The sequence below is a fragment of the Chenopodium album genome, chromosome 12 (assembly GCF_948465745.1).
Source record: "Chenopodium album chromosome 12, dcCheAlbu1.1, whole genome shotgun sequence".
NCBI classification, from domain to species: Eukaryota; Viridiplantae; Streptophyta; class Magnoliopsida; order Caryophyllales; family Amaranthaceae; genus Chenopodium; species Chenopodium album.
Window position 1 is genome coordinate 43,129,859 of NC_137845.1, and position 7,787 is coordinate 43,137,645.

A 7,787-nucleotide genomic window follows, 5' to 3' on the forward strand; every position below is an offset into this window, starting at 1 on the left:
TTCTTTCTTTTTCATGGTTCATATCTTAACTTTTACTATAATAAATTATTCACCCACTCATAATATTATATTACTCTATATCATAAATTATTTTATCATAGCATCAAACTCGTATCTCCAAACACGGTGAGAGAGCTCAGAGGTAAATACAATATTAAGCCGCTGTTTGGTGGCAATATCGTATGCGCCCACCAATTCAGGGGTCTCGGGGAAGTAGACCAAGTAGTAATAGATAACACCATCGACTAAAACTAGCGGCGAAGACCAAGCGAAAGATTCAAGGAACAAATCCCATTCACAAGTTTCAGGGTAGAAAGCGAAGACGGAATTGATGGTAGAGAAGTGGACGAGAATCCTGTTATTGTCAGGGTCGGCAACAGCAGAAGTATCATATAGGGCGTCGAAATACCCGACTTGAGGTGGTGGAAACAAGGTCGAATATTCACTTGAAATTGTATAAAAAACATTAGCACTGACTGACTGCCCGCCGCGGTGGAAAAGGTAGATCTTGCCTTGAAACGCAACCATGGCAGGACTAGGGCTAAGACCTTTACTCGCAACAATATCTTCTCTTTCTCTGGACTCATTACATTTCCGCTCTTTTCTTTTCCTTCGATCGCCGGCCCTTTCTTTTTCTCCACTTTTCCATATACCCATTACTCTTTTATATCGATGTTCAGGTCAAAACCCTAACCTTATTTTACAATAATTTTGTATTTCTCAGTAATTAAATGTTCATTTTTTATGCCGTATGATGTTCATTCGTAAAAGTAAATGTTTATTTTCATGTCGTATGATGTTCATTTTCTTTTTTAATTAATACAATTTTTTGTATTTGTCCAGTTGTATAAAATGTTCGTTATTATAGTAAAAGATGTTCAATTAACATTAACAAATGTTAGACATTAGCAATTTGTTCATTATTGAAAAACATATTGTTGAGTTATTTAATTGATATTAAATCATATATTTCAGCAAATTGCAAGATATTCATTCAAGAGGATTGAACAAATCAAGCTATTTCACTTGAAGCTTAAAAAAATGTTGATGAATAAGCAACAAAATGTTATGTTCATATTTATTTACAACTTAAATGTTCATTTATATAATATTAGATGTATAATTTTTTTTTTTCAGTTTCAAACTCTCTTTATTTTATTCTTATATTATAAATGTTCAATTTTATATATTGCAATGTTCAATTATTAAATGTTGTTTTTTTTTCTAGTAAATGTTCAATTATTTTTTTTTTTTTACGAAACATGAGCAAATTTTATTTAATTCATAGGAAGTTTATCCATCACTAGTGGAAGAAATTTCTCGGGGACTATGAAACTCCGACACTGTTCCCTCCCTCTTTACAGGTGAAAAACAAATAGAGTTAAAGTTACAAACAGGATGTCTTCCAAGATTGCATCAAGCTCAGCACTATAAATTGAAGCCTTCGAAAGTTTTTGCACAATCAGCTCACAGTCAGACTCCACAACAACATCCCTCAAGCTATACTTTTTGCCAAGCTGTAGACCCGTCACTATACTCTTTGCTTCAGCAATACTGGGAGACCACCACGCCTTTTGTCTTCTCACAGCAGCAAAGATCTCCTCTCCATCAGAGCCACTTGCAACCGATTTAAGCCCAATCCAACTTTCAACATTCAGAGCAGCATCAATAAATGTTCATTTTGTTTCTAGTAAATGTTCATTTTTATAGTGCGGGATCAGCCAACTATGGCTGGTCACGAGACTAGCTAAAACTTTGCGTCTAATAACCCCACCTTTAGCCGGTTCACTGTTAATAATCCCTTTATATAAGATTCTCTTATAATGGTCTCTTTTGACCGGTTACTTACCTAATGGGTAATTTTTTTTTTTTTTTTTTTAATTTAAGTGACACGTAACATATTCACCTATTAGAACCGGTTACCAATAGGTCAGGGACCTATTAAAACCTAAAAAAATTCCCAATCTAGTATTGTGTCAAAATAAATTCCATATTCTAAGGTCTATGGAGGTTCGGATACACAAAGTTAATGTATTTCTTAGGTTGGTGTGATTAACTTTTTTTATTTTTTTTTATCATTATTATTTTTTAATAATGTCAAACAAAATATAACCAAGGTAATTGGAGACAAAGAGTTTGCATTTTATTTTAATTTTTTGACGGAAAAGATGCTAGATAATTGCTTAAATTGTTTAATACAAAGTTAACAGTAGCAGTTGAGACATCACCAGTTTCAGTAATCAAAAGGCATAGAGCCAACAAAAGATAGGTCCTTGTGATAGGCCTCATTATAGACAAGAGGGGATAACAAAATACAAGTTTAATTTGATTCAGCTCCTGTAAGAAGCTTAAACTCCTATACTCTCTTTGTGGGGTTTTTTATATAGTCAAACTTAAACTCCTATATAGTTGATTGCTTTTGTTCCAATTTACCCATTGTATATGAGTCAAATACCAATTCACCCCTTTAAGTGTTGCTCTACCACTCGTAATTTTTAGGCAAAGTACCCATAATAAGTTCAATTGATCGCTATAATTGCTTTTGTCCACCTCTTTTGTTTATGTTGATAGCGGTAATCAGGGCTGGCTCATAGGGGGAGCAGGTTGAGCAATGGCTCAGGGCCCCACTTTGAGGGACCCATATCATATATTTTTTTTTTGAAAAAAAAAAATCTGATTTACCAACAAAAATATATATATATATATATATATATATATATATATATATATATATATATATATATATATAAAAACAAAACCAAAGCTAAAATATTTACAAAGTAATGGTACTACTCTATTGTCGTTCAAGCCTTTTTCTCGAATTCTCTCATTTTATTTTCTTCTCAATTATCACTATATAAGTTAAAATTCTTAATTATTTTTCTAATTATTATGAAAATATTTAAAAAATACTCATATTTAAAATTACTATGTATTCTTCTCTTAAAATTCTTAATTATTTTTCTATACTTATTAATATTTAAAAACACAAACCATCATGCCCATCATGCCATATGTAATCTTTATGTTTCACCGATGCAACATGTCATCTCATCTTTTCATTAATTAATCCCTTTTCTCATATTTTATTAAAAAAAAAAATCACTAACTCTAATTCAATACATGTATGAATGTTATTTGATTCGCTTTCCTCCAACTTAATATTTTCTGCAATTACATTTTATTTTCACCTTCTCCTTTATAACTATTCATTATCCAATTAAAACATATTTTATGAAATAATAATATATATATATTGTATACCTATAAACAATCCCGTGTATTGCACGGGCTAGAAGGCTAGTTAAGAGTAAAGATGAGTCATAATGCAAATTAAGCCATAAAAAGAAAAAAAAATACTCCAGTAAAGAATAGTTTTGCCCAATCTAAGTGAATATCTTGCATTCATGTTATGTAATTAGTAATTTTGCTGAACTTTTTAATACAAAGTATAAAATTCATGCTATGTATTTTTATGGGAAAATTCTTTGTCTACCCACCGGATGAATAAACTACAATTACCCACTTCTTATAAAGAGTAGTAATAGTCGAATACAAATTAGCAAGATTAATGATACTTCGTTTCGTATTTTAATCATGTAGTAGTAATGGGTAGTTCATTCGGTGAGTAGATATAACTTTGTCCTTAGTTATGAAATATGACTATTGTTTAGAACCCCTTTTTTAGTTTCTCCTCCAGGCCCCAAAAATGTTTAACACGGCACTGGCGGTAATGAATCGACATATAATAGTTTACAATGTGGGATATAATTTCAGATTTGGGGGGAGTTTATACATAAAATTATGCAAAATCATAAAACAAACATATAATCCAAGTTGGAACATAATTTTAAATTGAGGGTACAAACTAAGATTTGGGGAAATTAGAACATACCATTTTCTTTTTAATCAAAATTCAGTAGATAAATTGTAGTGTTGACAATGACTACTTGAGATCGTGAATTTTGTTGGCTTGCAGTGGTGGGCGGAGGAGGGAGGAAATCTAGAGAAACAACGACCCTTTTCTAGTAGAGTAAGAGTTGTAAAATATTTTATTTAGTTAATCACACCAACCCAAAAAATATACAAGCTTTGTGTATTCGAACCTGCTTGAACGCTAGAATATGGAATTTATTTTGACACAATACTAGATTGAGATTTTTTTATTTTATTTTATTTCTAACACTATGTTAGGAAACCGTTCGATAAAATATATTAACATCCTTATATAAAATTTATGAAATGTGTTTGGTGCCTCGTGCGATGTTGGGTTGTTTATTGAATTTTATTATAAACTTTTTATCTATGTACCGGTTTTAAAATTTATCATTGATAAAAAATTAGTTAGAAATTGATGTGATTTTGTGACGATATAAATTATATAGTAGACATGTAATGACTAATAATAATATTGGTGAAAATGTTTGATTTAAAAAAATTATTAAAAAAAATAGCAAAGTATGCTTGAAATATTAAAAAAATTTCTTAAAATTAGCCAAAAATAAAGTAAACAAAAAATTGTTATAAGCCCATTGAGTTGACCCGAATCCGAAACTTTAGACTAGTGTGAACATTTCTTTACCCGTGATGACCTGAAGTGACTCGACCCGAAATGACTCGTGACCCGACCAGATTATTGACAGTTTTACATAAAGAAACAAAATCATTTTAGATTATGAAGTATTTTATTTCAATCAATTAGGATATATAATACATAAATGTTGTATGTTTTGAATTATTTCCTTCACTCCAAAAAAATTTATGATATAAAAATAGTTTTATATGATAAATTATTTAATTGTTGCTTGTCTACGTGGCACAACATTTGGTGAAATGTTGAAACGCCAAATGTCACTGTCTTGTGATCTGACTAAACTTATAATTTATTTGTACATGTGAAATATAGGTATTTTATCGAAAATAAATCTCTAAACCAACACTTTTTATCCTATAAATATATCAAAATTTTATTGAAAATAAAACTCTAGACAAACTTTTTTTTTCTCTCTTAGTTTTTATCTTATTAAAAAGTACAACTTGTTTCGGGGTTTTTTCTGGTCCCTCGGGAGAGTTACGTCACTAAGTCCGGAGTCTTCTGTCTGTACCTGCAAAATAACGGAGACTCCGGTTGGTAGGAGCTCCGCCTCTGACGATCAAGTTAGAACGTGTTCGGAGAAAGTAAAGAGAGTGCGGAAAAGGTAAAAGTGAGATCTATTCAGATTCCGAGATCAGATGTTTTCTCTGATGTGAGAGAATTAAGGTGTTTTGTAATAAGTGAATAATGTGTCCCATTAATGGGGGAAATCTCCCTGTTTATAGGGGTCATTGGAAGATGTACCCCTTAGGTCATTCTGACCTAATGGGCTGAGCCGCAGCCCGCTTCGCGGCTTTTTTTGGAAATTGGGCCCTGAAGGTCGCCATTTCCTTGGCTGATTAGGGATGCCACGTGTCAAGACGTGAGTGGCCCACATTGGACCTGTCCTGGGTCAACACGTGTCCCTTCTGGTTGGGCCACGTAGCAAGGGTGTTTTTACCCAAAACACAACTTTTTTATTCATAAAAAATATATTCAAATAAATCCTACATGTCATACTAATATTTAATTGTTGCCTATGTGACGCGACACTTGGCGAAAATTTAAAACACTAAGTGTCATTGTCTCGTAGCTTTGCTAAAAGTTTAGCTTTATATATAAGTTACTAGTTTTGTGCCCGGACGATGCCTAGATGGTTGATAAAATTTAAGATAACATGTAATACCCCGTATTTTTATACGTATTTTCCTAATTAATTAATTATTATTTTCTAAAAAGGGTATTTTAGTAATTCAACTTACTATTTAAATCTTGGAGCCAAAATGATATTTGAATTTTGGCGCCAAAAGTATTTTAAAAATAAATTATTATTTTGGATAAGATTTATTATCCATTTATTTATTTTAAAAACCGGATTATTTATATATTTTGGATATTTTAATTAAGGCAAAAGCTATATTTTATTATTATTTTAATAAGTCCAAAAAATCCAATTATTTGGCTAATAAATTTCGGATTTTCCTATGTGAAAATCTGATTTTTATTAGTTAAATTATTTGGTGAATATTTGGTATTTTATTATTTAATTATTTATTACAATAAATATTATTTACACAATTATTAAATCCTTAAAACTAGCAAAATACTAAATAGGAGGGCCGAAAATATGAGCTTGGGAAAGCTCAAAAATTTCGGCCATCCCATGTAGATTTTGGGAAAAATATTTCGGTAATTTGTATTTTTAATTATCCCCTTAAAATCTCCTATTTTTCTTAAATCTAATTCTCTATCTTTTTAGTATCCAATCATTATATTTTCTTGCCATCCATTCTTCTTAATTATTCCCCAAGTAATTCCAATTTCCTTAATATTTTTCATGACATACATACCTTCCATATTCAATTATATACAATCTCTTCAATATCAAAACTTTCCTTAAATCTTTACTCACTTCTCCAAGTAATCCCTTAAACCCTACTTACCATAATTCTTCCCAAATTCTCTTGCCATAATTCTTGCATGAGCTAGCCTATAAATACCCCTCCATACCTCTCACATTCTTCACACCAATTCTCTTCTTTTCTTCTCTTCTTTTTACACAAATCATCCCGTTTATCTTTGAAGCCAATTTTCGGGCACTTCTGGTCAGTTTTTGGGGTATTGCTGTTTCACAAAAGATTGTTCCTCTCAAAAAATCCTTGAGGTTAGGCTCAAGAATCACCCAATTCGGAGTTATATCAAAAGAGTTATAGCCTCTGCAAGTTCTGCCTATTCTTTCCAACGAAAATCCAATTCTTCTCTTTTCCTTGGTTTCTTATCTCTTCTCTTCTCTTATTCAATTATTATTATTATTATTATTATTATTATGGGAGATTTATAAAAATTATTATGAGTAGTTTTAATTATATAAAATTAGATTTTTAATGATGTTTATGAAAATTAATTTAAAAGGTTCATGTACATATAGTTGGGGGGGGGGGGGTTTAATTTCATTATTTGTGATTATTTGTTAACCTTATATTGATTAAGGTTATATTTATTTGTAGGGTGTGTTCGATCCAGAATCTTGAGGTTCCTTTTGTGTGTTTTTGCTAAGCGAGGATCAAGGTACGTTAGGTGGTTAGATACCTTGAAAAAAATTGGTTTGAATAAGCATGTTTGAATGATTTTCTTGTGATGATTGAATTAAATTATGGTTTATGACATAAAAGTATGTTTAAAAGATTGGTTTTAATAATTAAATTGGAGTATTGATTTTTATAACATGTTTTGATTAATTAATTTATTATTCATGTTTAAAAAGGATTGGTTTTGAAAGCATGTTGGATTTATAAAAAAAAAGGGAGTTTGAATTATTATTATTAAAGGTTGGAATTATTGGATTTAAAGAGGATTTATTTAATCATTGAATTAAATTTATTATTAATGCTTTATAAGCATGTTGGTAATCCCACTATGCGGATTTGGTATATTGATAAGGCCTTGGACTTTGTATGACCGGGTCTTTCCTCAAGAATAGCCTTGTAACATAAGGAGACTAGCTTGGGGGGTGTGCACACTTGGGAGAGGAATTGGTTAAATTGGTTTAATTGGTTTTAAAATAATTGGAATTGGTTTTATTGATTATTGGGATTTGAATATTGAGAATTGGTTTTGAATCATGAGTTTGGAATTATTGGATTAATTATTTGAATTGATTTCAAAAGCATGTTTGCAAATAAATTGAGTTTAATTATCTTACACTTACCGTACT